Consider the following 24,495-nt stretch of genomic DNA (forward strand, 5'->3'; position numbering starts at 1 on the left):
TATGTGCTTGTGTGCGGATTTCAAATAACACATAGAAAGCAACTACTGTATGCTTCCAACCCAGCAGACCCTCAAAAGTTAGGTATGATGATGACAATGACAATGATGGTCTTTTTGCCTCTGGGCCATTGTGCATGCCGTTCCCTCCACATGACATACCCTAACCCCCTTTCTCGGTTAGTGTAAATGTAACTCCTTCCACAGCGTTTTCCTAGGTCCTGTCTCCTAGTTCCCCCCCACCCTTTGTCGAAGCTCCTTTGCACTCTGGGCTGACCAGAGTGACCCTACCTTTCCTGTCAAAGGGTTAGTCCTATGGTTCCTCCACTAAATTCTCAAAGGCCTGAACTCAGGGGGCCACCACTCTGCAAACTCACTCTGAACACAATCTTTCTTTTTTTTTCAGGTTCTGAAAATGAATGTTTCAAAGTGCTCATATTAGAATCCCCTCTTTTCCATGAACTGAACCTGAATATTCCTGCTTCCTTACCTCACTCTGCGATTGCTCTCCCTCTACCGGACACCAGCCTCAGGTATCTCCCATACCTTATTCTAATCAATCATCTTAAGAACTCTTTAAAGGTATATGAGTCCTCTTTGCAGGTGGGGAAACTGAGATGCAGAGGATTTAATGAGTTGTCCCAAGTCCCAGCTGGATGCTTTAGGTGGTGCCCTGCCTGGAGAAAAATTGTATGTATACATCTTTCACACTTGCAGGTGGGCCAGTGACAGGGCTTAGCCTTTTGGAGGCAGGACCAAGAAATGTCAGCAAAGGTAGGCAAATAGCCTCACTGACCGCCTATGTTAGTCCACCTGACTCACCTCTGTTGCCTCATGCCCTCCTCTGCAAACTATGTATAATAATAGTGCCGACCTCATAGTGTTATCAAGAAAATGAATTCAGTCAATCCATTTAAAATATTTCTTAGAGTACCTGGCATACAATAAGCACTTAATACACATTAGCCATTATTTCTAGGAAACAGAGGAAGTGGGGGCAAACATTAATAATATTATTCCTGCTAATCATTCCAATGGGGAATAATCCCACAGTAGCTTCGAGTTAAGTCAGATGAGAGGTTTGGATGCTAGGAGGGCACTGGGACCGAGACTAGGTGACAGGGGTCCTCAGTGGTCCCAGCAGGTAAGGAGTCCAAAAACCAAGAATGTCGTTGAAAATGGCGACAGATAGTGAGAGAAACCACTTTGTTGTTTCATGCTTTATGAAGAGGCCAAGCCAGTGAAAGTTGTGTCCCGGAGCACTGTGGAAAAACAGGAAGCACAGAGACAAAAAAAGAAGTTAAAAAAAATATATATATATATACACACACACACACATACACACACACATATATATATGCATATATATAAATATGACCACTGTTAATATTCTTTTTTTTATAGATAGAGATCACAACTAGGCAGAGAGGCAGGCAGAGAGAGAGAGAGACAGAGGAGGAAGCAGGCTCCCCACTGAGCAGAGAGCCCGATGCGGGGCTCGATCCCAGGACCCTGAGATCATGACCAGAGCCGAAGGCAGAGGCTTAACCCACTGAGCCACCCAGGCGCCCCCACTGTTAATATTCTTATGCTTATCTCTTTTTATATTTTTTCCGAAGCATGTATGTTCTTTGAACAAAACGGAACTCATGTTATAAATGCAGATTTAGTAACCTGTTTTTCTTAAATGAAAAATACACCTTGATGTTATTGCGTATTCCTCCACAATGTAGTTTCTTATAACTTGTCAGAATATTCTGATCATACAACCACAAATGGTCATGACGAGAAAGAAGAGAGAGAGAGGCAGCCCAAGAAATGAGTGCATTCCTACACTCATATTCCGAGCACTGCACCTGTGTCAACTGCAAATCTGATCATTTTCCCTTTGACATATTACTCCTGTCATTGACTGTGGCAGCCATGATCACGCGCATCGCTGACCTCCAGCCACAGAGAATGGAATTGGCCCAGGGCTCCGGCGGCAGTGCTCTGGGACCCTTTGTCCTCCTTCCTTTGCTCAGTGGGCTCAGGTTCACGTTGCCACCCGAAGCTGCCCCCAGCCTCTCCAGCTCCCTTCGCCCAACCCCCCACTCCCCCATTTTCTCTTACAGGTGTTTCTAACGCAATCCTGACACATTGAATCTCATCTTGGTATCTGTTTCTTGCAGGACCCACTAACAAACTGATTAACAGGGGAGCAGGGGAGGGCTGGGGTCAGAGGCCTACTTCACTTGTGAGTAATCTCCCTGAAAGTCACCACTGAGCCGTCAGACCAGGCTGCTGACCCGTGCCAGACTTGAACTACACTGGGTGCTGATCCGCCTATAACTGGTCAGAGCCTTGTGGTTCAGCTAACCTCCTGGGGCTGGCAGGAACCAAGTCTACTTCTCCCATGCTGACAACTACGGCTTTGCAGTAAAATTTGCTCTTTTAAATTGCAGGTGTCCTGGCACACTTGTGGTCCATGAAGCTAGCCAGTTCTCCTTGAAAGCCAGCCTGATGGAGGAGCCACAGACCTACTTGGATGATAACATCAATCTCTCCAGCTCTTTGGTCAAAACCATTGCTTCCCATGTCACCACTGCCCCTGCCAATAATTATAATAGAAACTAACATTTATTGATACTTAATTGGTACCAAGCACCCATGCCAGACACCAGGCATGTGTTCCCTTATTTGGTTCTCATAACTCCTTTATAATAAGGTAGGTCCATTTTTTTTCTACCATAGAAGTTAAGTGTTTGCTGAAAGCCATATAACTCCTAAATGGGAAAACATAAAATCGGGTCAATCTCATTTCACAATCTATGCTCTTAAGTACTAGGATGACCATACCTGAAACATGTTCGGGAAAGCTCTCCCAGCCAGGGTAGATACAGGTCAGGACCTCGGGCATGAGCTCACTCCACCTGATTGCTCTGCAGTGACCTCCCCTAGCCCCAGACATCGTCTGGGGCGGGAAGCAGAGTGGGATGGGGTGGACTTGACTGAGGGCTTGGAAAGTTTATAGCTGAGAAGGCAGCAGGTGTACTCCAAGCCCAACAAGCCTGCTGGTGGAGAGGCTGAAATTAGAGGAAAGCCTGTCCATTTCGCTCTTTACATTTGGGGACCCCGTGCTCATGAATCATCTAATCGAGCAGTCATGGGCTATAAGCTCAAAACAAGTAAACAGAAATTACTTAGGCAGGGCTTTTTCCACCCCCTCCCCCAAAACACCAGAGTGATTTGATCCAGAGACAGGGTCCTCATTTGTTTTGTTAATACCACCTCACGCGTGACAGACTTCATCGCTGCCATTCTTCCCATGGCAGCTGAAGTATCTGTTCTTTCCTAACCCAGGGGATGCACAAAAATTAGCATAACAGCAGCACCTCTGCCCCTGGGGTGGCAGCTCAGGCCACACCCAGGCAGGCAGACCATCCTTAGAGTCAGTTCAAAAATTACGGAGCACCTCCTCAGCAGTTCACGCTGATGCTAGGTGCTTGTGCTCCATGGCTGTGGCTGTAACTGATGGCATGTCCGGGCACCCTCCGCCCCTGCTATTCCCTTCTTTCCAGGCGTTTTTATTCCAGCAGTGGGGTTACTGAGCTGGGCATGCCTCCGCGAGTTCCGTCCTGCTAACCCTGAAGGCAAAGTGGGCTAGCGCTGGCTCCCCACACCAGTGTGACAAACCAGCAAGAGGGGCCAAGCCTGCAGCTTTCCTCCTCCCCCCACCTCCTCCTCCTTCCTCCTGTTTATCAAGGACCTACCACGCGGTAGCAGCATACATAACCTGGGTGTTCAGAACAGCCTCCCGAGGGAGGCACTACCCCTGAGTTGCAGATGAGAAAACTGACTCTCAGAGAAGCGAACCATTTACCTAAGTCCATATACAACGAGTAAATGGCTAAGCAAGGGGAAACAAACCAACAAAAACCCATGCCTATCTACAGGTAAATCTTTCCCTGTTTGGGATTTAAAAGCATGTAAAGATGAAATCATTTCAGCCAATGTTATGAAAGAACATTTGGCAAATGACCAAGCATGAGAAAACCTAGGGCTAAAATGCACATCACTGATACCAGCCATGCTGGAATCGGGGTTGGTCAGGGGACAGGTAAGAGCAGCAGGTGTGTCACGGAGGACTCCTGAAGAAGATGGAATTTCAGCTAAGTGTGGAAAGATGTTTAGGACCTGGACATGCAGGGGGAGAGGGGAAGGGCTCCACTGGGAAGAACAGCAAGGAACCCAAAGAGAGCGGATAGCTGGGAGGAGCAAGGGTGTAATACGGAGCAATGATTATCATTGTACCCTGCTTATGATTCAGTTCGATTCAACTTGACCAATTTTTACTTTGGGCTGATGTGTGCAAGGCCCCAGACTGGGCGGGTGGAGTAGTGCAATGAGCAAAGCAGATACAAATCTGTTTTCTTGGAGACCACATTCTATTCTATTCTTGTCATAGCATTTATCACTCTTTCCATCTTGTTTATTTGTGTACTTACTTCTCTGATTCCCCACCCCTCCCAAGAATGTGTGCTCCATGGTCAAGGCACTGTGAAGAGTGATTTCAGTGGCCTCCTCTCCTTTCCTTTCCTTTCTTTTCCTCTTTCTTTCTTTCTTTCTTTCCTTCTTTCTAACATATACTGTATTATTTGTTTCAAGGGTACAGGTGTATGATTCAGCAGTCTTACACAATTCACAGCACACACCATAGCACATGCCCTCCCCAGTGTCCATAGCCCAGTCACCCCATCCCTCCCACCTCCCTCCCCTCCAGCGACCCTCACTTTGTTTCCTGAGTTTTAGAATCTCTTAGGGTTTCTCTCCCTCTCTGGTTTCATTTTGTTTCATTTTTCTCTCCCTTCCCCTAGGAACTGTCTTATTTCTCAAATTCCTCATATCATTGAGATCATAGGATATTTGGCTTTCTTTCTTTTCTTTTAAAGATTTTATTTATTTGACACAGAGAGATCACAAGTAGGCAGAGAGACAGGCAAAGAGAGAGGTGGGGGGAAGCAGACTCCCCGCTGAGCAGAGAGCCCAATGCGGGGCTTGATCTCAGGACCCTGAGATCATAAACTGAGCCAAAGGCAGAGGCTTAACCCACTGAGCCACAGGCATCCTGATATTTGTCTTTCTCTGACTGACATATTTTGCTTAGCATAATACCCTCTAGTTCCATCCATGTCATTGCAAATGGCAAGGTTTGGGGGCTTTTTATGGCTGCATAATACTCCATTTGTGTGTGTGTGTGTGTGTGTGTGTGTGTGTGTGTGTGACATCTTTATCCATTCATCTGCTGATGGACATCTACACTCTTTCCATAGTTTGGCTATTGTGGACATTGCTGCTATAAACATTGGGGTACAGGTGCCCCTTCGGATTACCATATTTGTATCCTTGGGGTAAATACCCAATAGTGTGATTGCTGGGTCATAGGGTAACTCTATTTTCAAATTTTTGAGCAACCTCCACACTGTTTTCAAGAGTGGCTGCACTAACTTGCATTCCCACCAACAGTGTAGAAGGGTTCCCCTTTTTCCGCATCCTTGCCAACACCTGTCGTTTCCTGACATGTTAATTTTAGCCATTCTGATTGGTGTGAGGTGGTATCTCACTATGGTTTTGATTTGTATTTCCCTGATGCCGAGTGATGTTGAACATTTTTTCATGTGTCTGTTGGCCATCTGGATATCTTTGCAGAAATGTCTGTTCATGTCCTCTGCCCATTTCTTGATTGGATTATTTGTTCTTTGGGTGTTGGGTTTGATAAGCTCTTTATAGATTTTAGATATTAACCCCTTAGCTGATATATCATTTGCAAATATCTTCTTCCATTCTGTCAGTTGTCTTTTGGTTTTGTTTACTATTTCCTTTGCTGTGCAAAAGCTTTTGATCTTGATGAAGTCCCAATGGTTCATTTTTGCCCTTGCTTCTCTTGCCTTTGGCAATGTTTCTAGGAAGAAGTTGCTGTGGCTGAAGTCAGAGGTTGCTGCCTGTATTCTCCTCAAGGATTTTGGTGGATTCATGTCTCATATTGTGATCTTTCATCCATTTTGAGTCTATTTTTGTGTGTGGTATAAGGAAATGGTCCAGTTTTGTTCTTCTGCATGTGGCTGTCCAATTTTCCCAACACCATTTGTTGAAGAGACTATCTATTTTCTATTGGACATTCTTTCCTGCTTTGTTGAAGATTAGTTGACCATAAAGTTGAGGGTCCATTTCTGGGTTCTCTGTTCTGTTCCTTTGATCTGTGTGTCTGCTTTTGTGCCAGTACCATACTATCTTGATGATGACAGCTTTGTAATAGAGCTTGAAGTCTGTAATTGTGATGCTACCAGCTTTGGTTTTCTTTTTCAACATTCCTCTGGCTATTCAGGGTCTTTTCTGGTTCGATTCAAAGTTTTGGATTATTTGTTCCATTTCTTTGAAAAAAGTTTGTGGTATTTTGATAGGGATTTCATTAAATGTGTAGCCTGCTCTAGATAGCATAGACATTTTCACAATATTTGTTCTTCCAATCCATGAGCATGGAAGTTTTCCCATATCTTTGTGTTTTCCTCAATTTCTTTCATGAGTACTTTATACTTTTCTGAGTACAGATTTTTTGCCTCTTTGGTTAGATTTATTTATAGGTATCTTCTGGTTTTGGGTGCAAGTGTAAATGGGTTTGACCCCTTAATTTCTCTTTCTTCTTTCTTGTTGTTGGTGTATAGAAATACAACTGATTTCTGTGCATTGATTTTATATCCTGACACTTTACTGAATTCCTGTGTGAGTTCTAGCAGTTTTGGAGTGGAGTTTTTTGCATTTTCCACATAAAGTATCATATCCTCTTCAAAAGAGTAAGAATTTGACTTATTTGTCAATTCAGATGCCTTTTATTTCCTTTTGTTGTCTGATTGCTGAGGCTAGGACTTCTAGTACTATGTTGAATAGCAGTAGTGATAGTGGACAGCCCTGTTCTGTTCCTGACCTTAAGGGAAAAGTTCTCAGTTTTTCCCCATTGAGAAGGACATTTGCTGTGGGTTTTTCATAGATGTCTTTTATGATATTGAGGTGTGTACCCTCTATGCCTACACTATGAAGAGTTTTGATCAAGAAAGGATGCTGTACTTTGTCAAATGCTTTTTTTCATCTATTGAGAGTATCATATGGTTCTTATTCTTTCATTTATTAATATATTGTATCACATTGATTGATTTGTGGATGTTAAACCAAACTTGCAGTCCAAGGGTAAATCCCATTTGGTTGTAGTGAATAAGCCTTTTAATATACTGTTGGATTCTATTGGCTAGTATTTTGGTGAGAATTTTTACATTCATGTTCATCAGGGATATTGGTCTGTAATTCTCCTTCTTGATGGGGTCTTTGTCTGGTTTTGGGATCAAGGTAATGTTGGCCTCATAAAATGAGTTTGGAAGTTTTCCTTCCCTTTATTTTTTTTTGAAACAGTTTCAGGAGAATAGGTATTAATGCTTCTTTAAATGTTTGGTAGAATTTCCCTGGGAAGCCATCTGGCCCTGGGCTCTTATTTGCTGGGAGATTTTTTAATTACTGCTTCAATTTCCTTACGGTTATGGGTATGTTCAGGTTTTCTATTTCTTTCTTCAGTTTTGATCATTTATACATCTCTAGGAATGCATCCATTTCTTCCAGATTGTCAAATTTTCTGGTGTATAGTTGCTCATAATATGTTCTTAAAATTGTTTGTATTTCTTTGGTGTTGGTTGTGATCTCTCCTCTTACTTTCATGATTTTATTAACTTGAGTCCTTTCTCTTTTCTTTTTGATAAGCCTGGCCAATGGTTTATCAATCTTATTAATTCTTTCAAAGAACCACCTCCTAGTTTTGTTGATCGGCTCTACTGTTCTTTTGGTTTCCATTTCATTGATTTCTGCTCTGATCTTTATTTCTCTTCTCCTGATGGGTTTAGGCTTTATTTGCTGTCCTTTCTCCAAGTCCTCTAGGTGTAGGGTTAGGTTGTGTATTTGAAACCTTTCTTGTTTTTTTGAGAAAGGCTTGTATTGCTATATACTTTCCTCTCAGGACCACCTTTGCTATATCCCAAAGATTTTGAACAGTTGTGTTTTCATTTTCATTTGTTTCCATGAATTTTAAAAATTCTTCTTTAATTTCCTGGTTGACCCATTCATTCTTTAGTAGGATGCTCTTTAGCTTCCATGTATTTGAGTTCTTTCCAAATTTCCTCTTGTGATTGAGTTCCAGTTTCAAACCACTGTGGTCTGAAAATCTGCAGGTAGTGATCCAAATCTTTTGGTATGGGTTGAGACCTGATTTGTGACCCGGGATGTGATGTATTCTGGAGAATGTTCCATTTCCACTAGAGAAGAATGTGTATTCTATTGCTTTGGGGTGGAATGTTCTGAATATATCTGTGATGTCCATCTGGTCCAGTGTGTCATTTAAGACCTTTATTTCCTTGTTGATCTTCTGTTCAGATGATCTCTCCATTGCAGTGAGGGGGGTGTTAAAGCTCCCTACTATTATTGTATTACTGTCAATGTGTTTCTTTGATTTTGTCATTAATTGGTTTATATAATTGGCTGCTCCCTTGTTAGGGGCATAGATATTTAAAATTGTTAGATCTTCTTGTTGGACAGACACTTTAAGTGTGATATAGTGTCTTTCCTCATATCTTATTAGAGTCTTTGGTTTAAAATCCAATTTGTCTGATATAAGGATTGCCACCTCAGCTTTCTTTTGATGTCCATTAGCATGATGAATGGTTTTCCACCACCTCACTTTAAATCTGGAGGTGTCTTGGGTTCTAAAATGAGTCTCTTGCAGACAGTATATTGATGGGTCTTGTTTTTTTTTTTTTAATCCATTCTGATACTCTGTATCTTTTGACTGGGACATTTAGCCCATTTACATTCAGGGAAATTATTGAAAGATAGGAATTTAGTGCCATTGTATTGTCTGTAAGGTGACTGTTACTGTATATTGACTCTGTTCCTTTCTGGTCTATGTTGTTTTAGGCTCTCTTGCTTAGAGGATCCCTTTTAATATTTACTGTAGGGCTGGTTTGGTGTTTGCAAATTCTTTTAGTTTTTGTTTGTCTTGGAAGGTTGTTATTTCTCCTTCTATTTTCAATGACAGCCTAACTGGATGTAGTATTCTTGGCTACATATTTTTCTCATGTAGTGCTCTGAATATATCACGCCAGTCCTTTCTGGCCTGCCAGGCCTCTGTGGATAGGTCTGCTGCCAATCTAATATTTCTACCATTGTAGGTTATAGACCTCTTGTCCTGAGCTGCTTTCAGGATTTTCTCTGTCTCTGAGACTGGTAAGTTTTACTATTAGATGATGGGGTGTTGACCTATTTTTATTGATTTTGAGGAGGATTCTCTGTGCCACCTGGATTTTGATGCCTGTTTCCTTCCCCAAATTATGGAAGTTCTCTACTATAATTTGGTGCAATATACCTTCTGCCCCCCCCCACCCTTTCTTCTTCTGGGATCCCAATTATTCTAATATCGTTTCATCTTATGGCATCTCTTATCTCTCTAATTTTCCTCTCGTGGTCCAGTAATAGTTTATTTCTGTTTTTCTCAGCTTCTTTATTCTCCATCATTTGCTCTTCTATGTCACTAATTCTCTCTTCTGCCTCATTTATCCTAGCAGTAACAGCCTCCATTTTTTGTTGTACCTCATTAATAGCTTTTCAAATTTCAACTTGGTTAGATTTTAGTTCTTTTATTTCTCCAGAAAGGGATTCTCTAGTATCATCTGTGCTTTTTTTAAGCTCAGCTAGTATTTTATAATTGTCATTCTGAACTCTAGTTCTGACATCTTCCTAATGTCTGTATTGACTAGTTCCCTAGCTGTTGGTACTGCCTTTTGTTCTTTTTTTTTTTTTTTTTGAGGCAAGTTTTTCCACTTTGTCATTGTGTCCAGAAAAGAATAGATGAATGAGAGAACAAAATGCTGAAAGGGTAACAATGACCCCAGAAAAATATACAGTAAACAAATCAGAAGAGACCTGAAATTAGGGGGAAAAGAAAGGAAAAAAAATATGATCAGGCTGGTGAATAAAACACAGCCACTCACTTGATTTTGGGTTTATTTTGGTATGTTAGAAGAAACTGCCTTCCAAAATTTTAAAAGAAAGAAAAACTTTTGTATATACAAAAATAAGGGTAAATATGATGAAGGGAAGGAATATGACTATAAAGATGAAAATTTAAAAAGATCTTTTAAAAGGTATTGATAAGATGTAGGTTAAAATGGGAAAGAAGAAACCTCAAAAAAATAGATAAAGAAAAAAAGAAAATTAAAAAAATTTAACTTTGAAAGACTAAAGAATTGTGGTAAAAAAGCCATGGATTCTATGTGCTGTATTCCCTTAGTGCTGGAGTTTTGCAGTTCTCATTGATAGGTAATCTTGGTCTTGGCTGGATGTTCTTGCTCTTCTTCTGGGGGAGGTGCCTGCTGCAGTGATTCTCAAATGTCTTTGCCCAAGGCAGAATTGCACTGCCCTTGTCAGGGGCCAGGCTAAGTAATCTGCTCGGTTTCAGTCTTAGGAACTTTTGTTCCCTAAATGCTTTCTGTACAGCTTTGGAGGATGGGAATGAAAATGGCGTCTTCCCAATCTCCAGCCCAGAGGAGTGGAGAGCTCAGTGCTCCACTCCTCAGTGAACCCTCAGAGAAAAGCAGTCAATCCCTCCCATCTCCCTGGTCTCCGGCCACACTCCATGCTCACCAGCCTGTGACTGAGTGTTTCTATCTGGCACACGGCCCCATTTGGAGTCTCCAAACCCAGCAGATTCCTGCAGTACACTCCTGCACTGCTCCTCCTGGTGGAGTGAAGTGGGTGGTTCTCCCCAGATATGCTACTTGCCTTGATGACCAGTGGCCTGGCTGTACCTCGGATCCTGGTTAATGGCATCCATGAGCTGAGAGCCCACTCCTCGGCTCCATCTCTGCAGCTGGCTTCTCCACTCCAATACCTGGAAGCTCTGCTGCACTCAGGCACCCCCAGTCTTTCTGTGACCCTGAGGTTCCTGAGACCGCACTGTCCTAGCGAGGGTTGCACCCTCCACTTAGGCACTGGAGCGATGTCCCTCCATGGAGCAGACTTCTAGAAGTTCTGATTTCATGCTCTGCTTCTCCATCACTTGCTGGGAGCCAGCTGACAGAGGCTCCTTCCCCATGTGGTCCATCTTTCAGTGTATTGCCTTGGATTCACTTCTCCACATGTCATAACTTCTAGAAAGTGGCCACTTTTCTGTTCAGAGAATTGCTGCTATTCTCTTTGTTCTCCTGCTGAGTTTGTAGGTGTTCAGAATGGTTTGATAATTATCTAGCTGAATTCCTGGGACCAGATGAAGTTTGGGTCTCCTACTCCTCCATCTTCTTGCTTCTCTCCTCATTGGCCTTTCTAACTTCCATTCTGCTGGCAACAGCTTCTGAGTCATGGTTCAGGGAATAGCACAAATATGATTTTCAGCCATGTGTCTGGACTTAAGATGTTGAACCCTGTTACCTACACCAAGCCCAACAGCATACTTTGGTCCCCCTCCTGAAGTTCTGATTGTTTCAGAAATGGGAATATAACCCAGGCTTCAACTCATCCACTTATGGTAAACCTCAGGACATTTATTCTTCTGGGAAAGTGAAGTCATGAGGCCATTTATGGCCAGGAGGGGGACATCCGAAGATACAATGCATACTACAAAGGATAGAACAGAGGGGCAGAAAGAACCTGGGTGACATTGTTGAATTGCTACCTCAAGCCCTATTGGATACTAAATCTGTCTCTACACATTTCAGCTATGTGGCTGGTTTGAGGTGGATTTTTCTTCCATTTGCAACACAAAGGTTTCAGACAGGGATCTCATCTTCTTTATTGTTGTATCTCCAGTGTTTTCTCTAGAACAACACCTGACATGTAGTCAGAACTCCATATTTGTTCAGAGAGTCCTTGATGGATGAGTGAAAAGGGATCTTAAAGAGGAACTGATCCCTTCTTGATGCTTTTAAAAAGTAATATATTTGTTTATATTTAATTTTTATGAAGTATATCACACTTGCAGAATTTCATGTGAAACAAGCATATTTTAAAGAATAATATCCTAGAGAACACCAATGCAACTTTCACCCCAGTTAAAATGGAATGATAAAATATATTAAGTCTGTTTAAAATAATAGAGAAAGAAACACAAAAACAGGTATTTTTTTTTTAAAAGGAAGAGTTGAGACCATCAGAAAGCACAAAACAATATAGTAGATATGAAATCCAAAAAGATCATTAATTATATCAAATGTAAGTGGCTAAAAGCTCTAGCTAATAAGAAAGATGTGCAGATTAGATTAGCAAAGCAGTCAACTAACTGTTCTTTATTAGGAGCCACATCAGAAAGATGGAGACAGTAATGTTGAAAGTAAGATATGGAAAGATATGCCATGGATGTGCTAAAACAAAGAAATACGCTGTAGCCAGCTTAAAATAGTCTGTTAAAATAGACTTTGAGTCTATTTTAATAATAATAACAGTCTGTTAAAATAGACTTTGAGGCACAAAGTATTTCTAAAGATAGAGAGGATCACCTTGTAATGACAATAAGCTTAATTCAGAAGAATTAAATGACAGTTGTAGATTTGGTTCTCCTAAGCGAACGCCAGAACAGTGCCGATGTTTGAGAAGCTCCCTCTGCTTTAATCACATTCCTTCTTCACAGAGGGAGCCACTATGCTGACTTTGTGCTAATTATTCCCTTGCTTATGTTTCTAGTGGTACTCCTTGGGTATGCATCTCTAAAGTTTAATGTGCCTGCTTTAAAAAAAAACTTTATGTAAATGGAATGATACAGTATGCATTTATGAATGGCATGGTTCCCTCTTTCTATTTGTGAGACTGATCCATGTTGCTGCATGTACAGGGGCCTTGTTCCCTTTCCTGGCTCTGCAACGTTCCATTTCAAAAATATTTCACAATGTCTTCATCCTCATTATTATTATCAGAAGCATCATTGTCGACATCATCATGAACAACATTTGGGCTTACTTCCAGTTTTGAGCTATTATAGACCACAGTGCTAAGAACATTCCTGTGCTCATCTCCTGGAACATATGAGATCCACAGATTCTCCACGGTGTATTCCCAGGAGTGGAATCACTGGAACCCAGACTGTGTCCAAGTAGGTGACTGTTTTGTTTTTATGCTTATGTACGGATTTACATTTCCATCAGCAGTCTAGGAGAGTTCCCCCTGTTCTAGGACTCACCAGCATTTGGTATTGTCAGACTATTCCCTTCTTGCCAACCTCACGCATATGTAGCAGAGTCTCATTGTGGCTTTCATTATCCTTCAGTTCAAATTAATTTCTCATTTCCATTATAACTTACTATTTTAGCCACTTAACATGTTTCTTCTTATACAAATATATTTTCCAGTGATCTTTTGGTTATTGATTTCTAGCTTGTTTTGCCATGAGATAAAGAGAATTGTAGTTTTGAAGATTGAAAATGTGTCAAAGATATAATTTTATATAAATGTTTTATGCTTGAGAGAAATGTGTATTTTGCAGTTTTGGGGGTATTACAATCTCTACCCATCTCTTGGAATGATTTGTTATGTATATTATTTAAATCTTTTATGTTCCTTTGTCTTTTGTTCTGCTTGTTCTATGTCTTACTGAGAGAGATATGTTTAAAAATCTTACACTATTGTGGATTTCTTTCTATTTCTTTTTACAGGACATGTATATTTTTGAGACATGAGGAGATCCAAATCTACAACTGTTATTTCATTCTGGTAAATTAGGCTTATTGTCATTTCAAAGTCACCTTCTCCATCTTTAAAAATACTTTGTCTCAACCCTGCTTTCTTCTTATGTCCATTAGCATGGTAAATTCTTTTCCACCCCCTCACTTTAAATCTGGAGGTGTCTTCGGGCTTAAAATGAGTTTCTTGGAGGCAACATATAGATGGGTTTTGTTTTTTTATCCATTCTGATACCCTGTGTCTTTTGAGGGTTGCTGGAGGGAGGGGGTTTGGGAGAAGGGGGTGGGATTATGGAAATTGGGGAGGGTTTGTGCTTTGGTGAGTGCTGTGAAGTGTGTAAACCTGGTGATTCACAGACCTGTACCCCTGGGGGTAAAAATATATGTTTATAAAAAATAAAAAATAAAAAAATAAAAAATAAAAAATAAATAAATTACAACAAATCACAAAAAAAGATACTTTGTCTCAAAGTCTATTTTCACAGATATTAAGCAAGCTACACCATATTTCTTTGTTTTAGCATGTTTGTGGCAGAATTTTCCATATTTTACTTTCAACTTTCCGTTTTCTATTTTTCTGATGTGGATCATATAAACAACATTTAGTTGATCATTTTACTAATCTAACCTGAATATCTTTCTTATTAGCTAGAGCTTTTAAACCACTTATATTTGATATAATTAATGATGTTTTTGGTTTTCTATTTACCACATTGTTTTGTGCTTTCTGGTGGTCTCAGATATTCTGTTTCTTTATTATACACCTGTGCGCTTTCTTTCTCCATTATTTTAGATGAATTTAATATATTTTATCATTCTGTTTTCTCTTCTACTAATTTAGAAGTGATGGGCTCTAACCATTAAATGCTTTTAATGGTTAGTTTTGAAGTGGATATGTGCAGGCTTAACCCACCAAAAATGTCTCGATCATTTTCTTACTCTCGTGGACAATCGCTAGACCTCCTAACATTAACTACATTTTTTTTTTCTTCTTCTGATATAGAGTGAGCAAGAGATATTTGCTGTATATATATTTTTAGTTCTGTCCTGTTCTTTTCACTCTACAGGGCATTGTAATTGTATACGTAGTATTGGATTCCCCACCTTGGATCCTTGGATGGCTCTGAGCTTAATCTTCTGTCACCCACACCTCAGGAGGCCATGAAAAGTCACATTGAGATTCTCCAAATTCAGTAAATAATCTTAGTTCAGAATTACAAAGGATGCTCTCTCCACTCCTTCTGTGTTCCAACCTTCATTCACATTTGGGGCTGGTACCAACTAACACTTTTTCCATCTCCTTGATGCTTTTAAGATGTTTAGAATATTTAACTTAACACTTTTAGTTTAGTACACGTATGTGTGCTTTTTAAGGCAGGGGGATCACTCAAGATAGTTATTCTGTTCTGCCAGATCACCAGAAATAAACTTTGCCTTGTCTTTACCTATGTAATTTCATTTCAGTCTCTTTCTTGAATTTTTGGGTGCATCTGCTTCAGCCACCTTTTAGTTGCTTCTTTCTTTCTCAACTCTGAGTTTATCTCAGGAAACTTTCTTTCTTTCATCTCCCTCTATACTCATCTCTTTTGTGTGTCAAAAAAAAAAAAAAGAAGAAGAAAAGACCCTCATCAGGTCTAAAATGCATGAGTAATGATGGTGATGTGCTTGAATCAAAGAAATTTATAAATTATGATATGAAATTATATAAAGAACCAGAGCTTCAAGCTGCTAACATCCTTGAAACTGTCCCAAGACCCTTCAGAATGTCAACAGAAGCACCTGTCTACCTTTCTCATCTTCCTTTAATTAAACCTGCTTTTTCTTAAGTGCCACCAGCATTCAAGAGAAGTAAAAATGTCTCCTTTCCATTTTATTGCAACAATGTAGTTTTATACAACTTTTTCAGCTGAAAATTCATAGTGTTTGGGCTATGTTTTGGTTAACTTCAGTAGGATATTTTGAAATTGTTGGAGACTCCCTACAACAACTACGAAAAATATTTTGGTGTGCCCAGCATTGACTGACAAATGAACCTCAGGTTTGCAATCTGTTTTTAAGATAAGATCTACTTATTATTTCATTTTTTAAAAAGTGTTAAAATAATGTAATAACCACAGTAAAGGACATTTTAAAATAAAATGTTTTCAACCTCTACCCACTAAATAAAATTATTTTCATTTCCCCTCATTCCCTTTGAAACTTTATCTATATACTTCTATAATTTGTGGTGATGATCATGGCAAATCCACAATGCCATGTTCTCCCTTTGAAAGTTTCTGATGTTTTTATAAATATTCCTTCCTGTTGCTACACAATTTCTTGTCCATCATTTTCAATGGCTGCCTACTCTTCTACTGAGCTGATATATTATAATTTGCTTAATAATTTCCCTATTGTTGGACTTTGAAGCCATTTCAGCTGTCTTCGTATTATACTTTGATAAATGTGTTTGCACATATATCACCAAACTGGCTAGAGCTATGCTATGAAGACATGAATCATCCAGTAAGATAATGGAGGGGTACCAGCTCGCTAATCCTTTTCTGGCAAGAAGAGTGCCAGGATGCTACTCCCTCACACTGGCCTGCTGAATCAGTGCGGGAGCCGGCAAGCCTCTCAAGTGTTTTTTGCCTTCAATTAGCCAATCACTTTCAGGTTTCAAGTGTGTGCTTCAGTTATCTCACCTTGCCATTTACAAACTGCACAGAAGCTCGGGAACACGAGACACCAAATTTGCAAGGACTAGCTCTAAGGCCCTTGAGCCCAAGCCTCTCATTTTCTGGATGAGGATACAGATGTCATCATTGACATCATGCTGCTATTAGCAGAAATTGGATTCAGAGGCAGGGGGTGGGGTGGGGAATCTCAGACTTCCTTACTCTCTGGTCCATTTCTATTAGATCAATGGTCTCCAACCTTTAGAACCACAAAGAGGTTGAGAATTGGTTGGAAGCACCACGGAGCATTTGGAAAATGGGCTGAAAGCAATTTCTGGGTGCGTTCTGTAGTGGTTGTTACCAGGTGAAGATGAGTCCTTTTTGTTTAAAGTATCTCAAGTGTGTATGCTCTGACAAAGGCTAGCACTAAAAGGAATATACATGTGAAGAGGCCACTTAGCATCTCTCTCCTCGCTGCAGTGAGACAGCCATTACTTTTCATTAAGTAAGTAATATTCTGAGCAATCCACTTACTCATCATTAAGGGCCATTAGTAGCTACTCTTTGTCACACATAAACCCTAATGGAGCTCTATCAAGGGTTTTACTAAAGAGTTGCTAATTTTCAAAAGGGAAGATTAGTAATGCTGGGAGCAGAATTTAGATTTTCCTCTGAAGCCCTTCTAAATAGCCTCCCCTTTAGCCTCTGCCCTTGACAACAAAAGAGCCACCCCGTAATTATGGTGAGGTTTTAGCAGGAAGACCCACAGCTCTGGGGCTTCTCCCATGGGGCTGCAGTACGGTCTTTGGTCACAGGAGAGCACACTGATCTCTCAATGAAAAGCTCGCAAAAACACTTGCCAGCTCCTCTGGTCTTTCTGAATTTTGGTGTGTCTGACTTGAGGGCCAGGTCACACAGTGCACCCAGAAGGCCACAGAAGCATCCCTCCGTAAGCTCGCCTCTCTCTTAGCATTTCGACTGGAGAGATTTTCTGAGGCTAATTCCCAAAACAACTATAGAATATTTGGATTTGTGTTGGGTCGGCTGTGACTTGTTGGTTTCCTCTCCTGATGGCAAATCTGCATCGTGGGGCTAGAGGGCTCCTAGTAAACAGGCAAGGCAGAGAAGTGTGGTGGCTTACCCACTACCCACATGACTTACAGGTACAATTTGTGAGAACTCCCTCCTGTCCCCTTCCACTCCGTCCTCACTCCTTCTCTTCTTTCCATGCCACTGGTTTAATTAATTCCTCTTTCAAAATGGAAAGACCCTAGAGTTTGCAACACTTGGTGTAAATTGCCTGAGTACCTCATTCTGAAAATTCTAGCATGGACATTGGTGCTAATGATACTTGGTTAGAAATTCAGAGATAGGTAGGACCAAGTAATAAGAAACCAGAGAAAATTAGGCTGAAAATCTTAAATATTATTCTCATTAATAAATCCATAGAAAAATCATACCTGGATTCCTTGGCCATCTGGCCATTCATTAAATTAATTTTTTGTTTTGACATGATAAAAAGCAGAATGGTGGGTGACTTTGGATACATCTTGTTTCCTTTGCTGGCCTTAGGATTATAAAATAATGCAGAGAATGTCCATTGTATATTCTCAACACATGTAGACATTAAATTCCTCAGGAGGCCAGGCACTCCTTGTTCCAGAAGACAATTCCACTTGCAAAGGCTTTTTAATTAGCTGGGGTTTTGTATCAGCTTTGCTAGTGACCCAGCTAGAGCTCCCTTGTCTGGGCAGGTGCGTCCTGTTACGTATTACAGAACAACAAATCAGTGTGTGCTTTCCTGCTGTCTGCCGCTCACTGGTCTGTTGCTCCTCCTGCTGAATTCCCTGTAAGTTTCCTTTAAGCAAACTGTAGCTCTGACTGCTTGGTTCATTCATTCTGTAGTACATTCAACACATACTCACTGAATACCCACTCTGTGCCATGTGCTGTGGTAGGCTCTGGGTATACAGTGTTGAACAAGGAGAACTCACTGTCCAAGACAGAATGTGGTTTCTTATGAAACCATAAAGGTAAAGTGAGATGGATATTTTCATGCCACAAGTCTTGGAAAAATTTCCAAAATGGATTGACCACCCTTTCTCCCCAGTAGTGTTTCTTTCTCTTCCTTTAAGGCCCTGCTTCTCTTATGAAAATGGTTTCCCCCACCCCATGAATTCCTCTAGAGTGGATGTCACTGGCAACACTGTCCACCAATTTGATGTAGCAAGGAACACTACCAAACTTAAGAGCTAGTGGGTTCATAAAACCAAGTCAGGACTATTGGCGCACATTATATAAAGCCCTCCATCAACTGGACTGCCATATGGGGTCAGACTGGGGCAATCGTCCTCCTAGTCCCTCATTTTATCTGCTTGGCCCCAGCAGCAGACACATCAAAGCCTGGTATCTGGGGCCAATACTGATGTAGAGTGGGGAGAGAGAGGGACAAGATAGTGAAGAATTAGACCTAAGGATCTTAGAGTTTCAGAGCTGGTATGATCCTCTATGCACTTGATACACATAGTGTGGTCCATGGACAAGCAGTATCAACACCACCTGACAGCTTGTGGGAAATTCAGAACCTCAGGCTCCACCCCAGACCTACTGAATCTGGATCTGCCTTTTACAAGTTAGAGAGGAGAAGGGAGTTGGGGGAAATTGGAAGGGGAGGTGAACCATGAGAGACTATGGACTCTGAAAAACAATCTAAGTAAGGGTTTTGAAGGGGCGGGGGGGGGTGGGAGGTCGGGGTACCAGGTGGCGGGTATTATAGAGGGCATGGATTGCATGGAGCACTGGGTGTGGTACAAAAATAATGAATACTGTTATGCTGAAAATAAATTTAAAAAATTAAAGGCAAAAAAAAGGAAAAAAAATAAAAAAGACTTGTAAGCCAATTACATTTTGAGAAATTGCACTCTAGATAAGTTTCAGCCGTTTCCCCAGCACCCACACATTAGATGACAGTTTGGCACGGGACACGTGTCGTTTAGTGTCATGAACAACTTCCATACTCTGAGTGACAAAAAAATGAGAGAGCATTGAAATATACTAGCGCCATATCATGGTTTAAAACTGATCTAGCGGGGCGCCTGGGTGGCTCAGTGGGTTAAGCCGTTGCCTTCGGCTCAGGTCATGATCTCAGAGTCCTGGGATCGAGTCCCGCATCGGGCTCTCTGCTCAGCAGGGAGCCTGCTTCCCTCTCTCTCTGCCTGCCTCTCCATCTACTTGTGATTTAAAAACAAAAACAAAAACAAAAAAGCTGATCTAGCTTGGGGTGCCTGGGGGGCTCAGTTGGTTGAGCGTCCGACTCTTGGTTTCAGCTCAGGTCATGATCTCAGGGTTGTGAGACTGAGCCCTGAATTGGGCTCCCCACACACCAGGGAGTCTGCTTGAGATCCTGTCTGTCTCTCTTAATAAATACATAACTCTTTAAAAAGAGAAATGATCTAGCTTGAGCCCTTCATTTGATAAATATGAGTGAATTGCCTAAGTCCCATGCTGTGAGCTTATGGCAGAGCTGGGACCAAGACCTCAGGCCTTCAGCTGTCCTTTGGAGGAATCTTGAATCAGGGGTTTCCATTCCTTCCCTTGTGTCCCAGCTCCTCACAAGTTCTGTGTTATGTTTATGCCATTTTGTGTCTCAGGTTTAAGGTGCCAGTTGTTGATATCCACAGGCAGCTGATGTGGACGCATACCCACCTATTGCTGAACAGCTTGGTAACCTTATCTCTGTTGGTTACAGTAAAGCATTTGCCTGCCTGGAACACCCTTTCATCTAGAAAGATCCTTCTTTTCTGACCTTGAGCTCCCAGTTACACTGTATGGAACTCTTGGCCCTTGAGCCTTACCTTGACCTCCGTGAAGAGTACATATTGCCCAGTAGCTTGCTTTGACCTAGCCATGTGAACTCATATTTCCATGTAAACATCCCCCATAAAGCAGATTCCACAGTGGGGCACACACATTTAGACTTTTCCAGAGTCTAGAAACTACTTGAGCTCTAGACTCAGAGTCTAGATTTTTCTGTTTGGTTCTGCTGAACTCCATCTCACATTACTAAGGTTGGATCCTGACCATCCTCTTTTTTTTTTTTTTTCTTTCAAAGAATATACAAATCACAGCGATAAGAAGAAGAAAGTTTGGAAAGCAAAGATAAATCTTCAAATTAAAAAGGGGGGGATTATAGAGCACAGATTTCCTTTTCCAAAGAGGAAAATAAGAGAGCCTCTTCCCTATGTTAAGGACATAATTCAATTTAGTGTTAAAAAACTTCAAATTCCCCAAAGGTCAACATTTTTAAAGGAGAAGACAGTAGGTGGATAGTATCTTAATTCTAAAGCAATTTATTTTCTCTCGAATCTCAATATTTTTATATAAATGAGGAATGTGCCCCTGAACATAGCTCTAACAAACATGGCAAAGTCCCGGAATCGCCTCATCTGCCCTTGGGTACCAAAGCCTGTTCCAGGTGACTTGAGAAATAAAAAAAAGCTGATCTAGAACATCCTTCTTCCATAATTACTTCTTTTGAGGCTCTTGTCCCTTTGAGTAATGGTCCTCTTTTACTTGGTTCTCAACACCCTTTCCCTGCCTGTTTTCTCCTCTAGCAAACAAGAGGCCACCTGTTAAAAATATCCAATCCAGGGCACCTGGATGGCTCAGTCAGTTGGGCATCCAATTCTTGGTATCGGCTCAGGTCACGGTCTCACGGTTGTGGGATCAAGCCCTGCATTTGGCTCCTTGGGATTCTTTCTCCCTCTCCCTCTGCCACCCCTTCTTGTATTTTCTCTAAAATAAGTAGGAGAATCTTTAAAAAAAAAAAAAAAAGAAAGAAAGAAAATTCAATGCAATGTAACCTATTGCTACAGTATCATCACATGAAAGGACCCATGGAGAGGACAAAGCTTAGCCCAAAAGAATGATTGTTCAAGCTGGAACCTGAGGCTTCAAAGTGAAAGAGAATGACACCTGCCCCACCTTTCTTCATAAGGGGATTAGTAAGGAAACATTAGGTCACAGATGTTAAAGTGCTTTTGACACAAATCAAATCAAAGGCTTTGATTTTTCCTAATCTAATATAGCCCTGCCTTAGGGTCAGTTTCTGCCTCAAACTGTCTATTTCTCAAAATGGGAATACTGTACTCTTGTACTTTTTTGCAAGGCTGCCAGGCACAAAGGCAACAACTGTGTTTCCTCTAATATCATTGGATCAAAAATATTTGAGACAATTGCCTTAATAAGACCAATGGTGTTGCAGAAAGAGCAACTAGTAGTTTTTGGCTTGCATTTCAGATGGGTCCTGAGCTAAGAAATACTCAAGCAGGTGAAAATTTGGTACTATAGCATCACTCACCAGAGAAATGAATACTTTTGTATTTGATGACTGGTGGACAGAAAGAGCTCCACTTTGTTTTAAGAATGGACCCCATGCTGTTTACTTGGTTTCTATTCTTAAAGTTAACCCAGGTCCTTCAGTGGCTCTGTGGTACTATTTCTGGAGGTGTGGTCTTTGGACCCACTGCATAAGAATCATGTTCTTGTTACAAACACAGATTCTTTGCCAAAGCATCTTGCCAAACCCACTGATTCAGGATTTCTTGCAGTAGGACTGAGAAAGCCATATATTAAACAAAAAGATGACTCTGTAGCAGACTAACATATGTGACTCACAATCACCAGTGGATCAAATTCTCCCTGGCACACCCTAGAAACACCCAGGAGACTAATAACAAGCAGCTATGGCCAGTTCCACCTCAGATCAATTAAATGAGATTTTCTGGGGATGAGGCCCGGGCATTTGCATTTTTTAAAGCTTCTTCTGGTGATTTTAGGTGTTCAGTCAGGGCTGGAAACCACTGATGTGTGACTCGCTTCCCTACTTCCCCTTGGGATGCAAGGGAACTACTCAAGGGCACTCACAGCACGGGTACACGGACTCCTAGCCCTTCTCAAGCTTCTTTTTTGCTGACACATTAAGGGTCAGAAGATTCTAAAGAGCACCTATGATGTGGTATATACTGAGGAACTTAGCAATTGATCAAATGGAAATAGATTGATCTCAAGGAGCCCATAGTCCAGTGGAAGAGACAGACCCAGTTACAAAAAGGAAGCATTAATCTCTCTAGTTTATTCTGCTCATCCTTATTTTAAGAACCTGGATGTGGAGCACCAGGCCACCTGAGTCAGTAGAGCATATGACTCTTGGTCTCAGGGTTGTGAGTTCAAGACCCATGCTGGGTGCAGAGATTACTTAAAAATAAAATCTTTGGGGAACAAAAGAAAGACCTTGCTCTCTACACACCAGAGGATTACTCACTCACAAAAATCCCTTTCTTTACACTCTCCTACCTCCTTGTTCAAAGCATTTTTTAAAAAAGATTCTATTTATTTATTTGACAGAGATCATAGTAGGCAGAGAGGCAGGCAGAGAGAGAGGAGGAAGCAGGCTCCCGGCTGAGCAGAGAGCCTGATGCAGGGCTCGATCCCAGGACCCCCAGATCATGACCTGAGATGAAAGCAGAGGCTTTAACCCACTGAGCCACCCCGGCACCCCCAAAGCATCTTTTAAAAGACCTGACTTTGAGAGTTCCTAAAAGAAATTGTCATTATTAAGATCCTTTGGACCTATCTGAGTTTCTACCCAGATCCTGAAGGTGTTCTCAGGTATGAGCTCCAGACTGTGAAGTCTCTCCTTTTTGGCACATGACTATGTTAGCCTGTGAATGTCGTAGCGTAATGGTGGTAGGCTGACAAGTCCTGACTCAGGGAGTTAAGGAGTGAGCTGCTCTTCCCTCTGCTAAAAACATGCCTTTACCTCTGAATCCGTAAAGAAAGTCTCTTTCTTAGTGGATTCTATCTGGAGATAACAGAGCTTTTAGGCAGCTGTTCTAGTTCAGGCTAATGTATGAAATAATGTATAATCTGCCCCTTTCTTAGAAAAGGGCTTAACTGAAGTTAGGATTTTGCTCTTAATTATCTAACACGGAACATAGGGCATGGCTGTTGGACAGCTACAAGTATGAAAATGTGATCCCTTTAAACTGGCAGCCTAGCTTTTAAAGTAGCTTTCGCTTCTTTCCCTTCCTGTCTTAATGTACTTTTTTTTTTTATGATTTAGCAGTTGATAAATGATTTGCAAACTGTTAAGTCATATCCTACATAACACCAACAGGTATTCTTTTCATCAAAAGGGAGAATACATTTTTTGATGACAATGATGTTGCTTGACATTTAAAGCTAAGAGTCACAGATGTACCTTTTCATCTTCATTTACTGTATTCCGACGTTCTCCAGCCTATGGTGATCAGGTAGATCTTTCTGAAACCTAGCTTTGGGAGAGAAAAGATTTTTTGAGCCCCAGTTTGGGAATGGTAAGTGCTTACCTGAGCCAGATAACTCAGTCTCCCTGTTTCTCATTTAATATTAAAGTGCATGCCTTTTATTTATACCCATTTAGGGAATGGTTACAGTGGTAATTAGTAGCAATTTGAAATTCTTCAACTACTAAAGGGAAAAAAAGTGGCATTAATACTTGGCTGTTGAAGTAATGGTAGACTGTGGCAGCAGATCTAGGCATAATTACAAACTGGGCAGGAAGGCGCTTGGGGTGAGCTAACACTCAGGAATATGCAGGAAATTAATTAACTTAACTAAAGACAAATCATGAAGAACTAATTCTGAAAGTGCTTTGAGCAGAAGGCAAAGGGATTGTTTTTATAGCTTACACACGTAATGACAATGATCAGCCTTTCTGTCTTCATCTGCTGGATTAGTTATGTTATCATACACGGTTAGCAGCTGTGGTAGAGAAGGGAGCTGTTCGGGAACAAAACAAACATTCTAAATTCCAAGACGGTCAGTTGTAAACATGAAATGTGCCAATGGGGTTTACTCACAGCTTTATTGAGATAGAATACAGTTCACACTATATACATACAATATAGTTTGCCATCAAAGAGTACAGTTGGGTTTGGGGTATATTCACTGAGTTGTACATTCATCACCACTATCTAATTATAGAACATTTGTATCATTTCAATTAAAAACCCTATTAAGCAGTAACTTCCCTACCTCCTCTCCCAACAGCCCCTGGCAAACAC

General features: G+C 41.0%; 1 long non-coding RNA gene across 1 annotated transcript in view; it reads right to left on the reverse strand.

The window, feature by feature from the left end:
• Positions 1–936: 936 nt before the first annotated feature.
• The window catches only part of LOC132007778 (uncharacterized), an 84,632-nt gene continuing 61,073 nt past the window's right edge, over positions 937–24,495 (reverse strand). Inside the window, exons 2-3 of the long non-coding RNA XR_009401433.1 lie at positions 23,652–23,720; positions 937–1,259 (exon numbers count right to left, since the gene is read on the reverse strand). This is a non-coding gene — a long non-coding RNA (uncharacterized LOC132007778). The remainder of the gene's footprint in view (positions 1,260–23,651; positions 23,721–24,495) is intronic.

The sequence above is a fragment of the Mustela nigripes genome, chromosome X, assembly GCF_022355385.1.
Source record: "Mustela nigripes isolate SB6536 chromosome X, MUSNIG.SB6536, whole genome shotgun sequence".
In the NCBI taxonomy this organism is placed as follows: domain Eukaryota; kingdom Metazoa; phylum Chordata; class Mammalia; order Carnivora; family Mustelidae; genus Mustela; species Mustela nigripes.